The sequence below is a fragment of the Alligator sinensis genome, unplaced genomic scaffold (genome assembly GCF_000455745.1).
Source record: "Alligator sinensis unplaced genomic scaffold, ASM45574v1 scaffold351_1, whole genome shotgun sequence".
Lineage (NCBI taxonomy): Eukaryota > Metazoa > Chordata > Crocodylia > Alligatoridae > Alligator > Alligator sinensis.
Genome location: NW_005842790.1, coordinates 333,537 through 333,977, shown reverse-complemented (window position 1 = coordinate 333,977; position 441 = coordinate 333,537).

The window sequence follows — 441 nt, the reverse complement described above, 5'->3', positions numbered from 1 at the left end:
ACAGTTGAGTTTTTCCAGTAGTTTGTGTGTTGTGGTCAGAGTTAAGGTGACATGTTATGCTGAAGGGGAGATGCGTGGTGGATAGAAATGAGGTAATGTGGAAAAGGAAAATGCATGTTTTGTGGACTTTGAGGGTTGGATGGAGATTTTAAACAGCAATTTCCTGGTTTTTTCCTTGGCTGCATCTATACGTTTTGTAAATATATGTTTAACAGTATTCTTATTTAGGGGAAATTTCCTAGGTGGAGTTGGGTCTTATGTTTGAAAAAAAAAAAATCTGTTGTCCTTGATGTGTGTTCTTTTTCCCTTGGGCTCCACCTTGTTCTCCTTCCTGGCCTGCTGCACAGCATCATTTCTTTCTTGTATGCCCTCAAAATTGTTTTTTTGTTCCTGTGCTTCTCTAGATCCAGCACAGATTTCTTCCATGATTATACTCTTTCC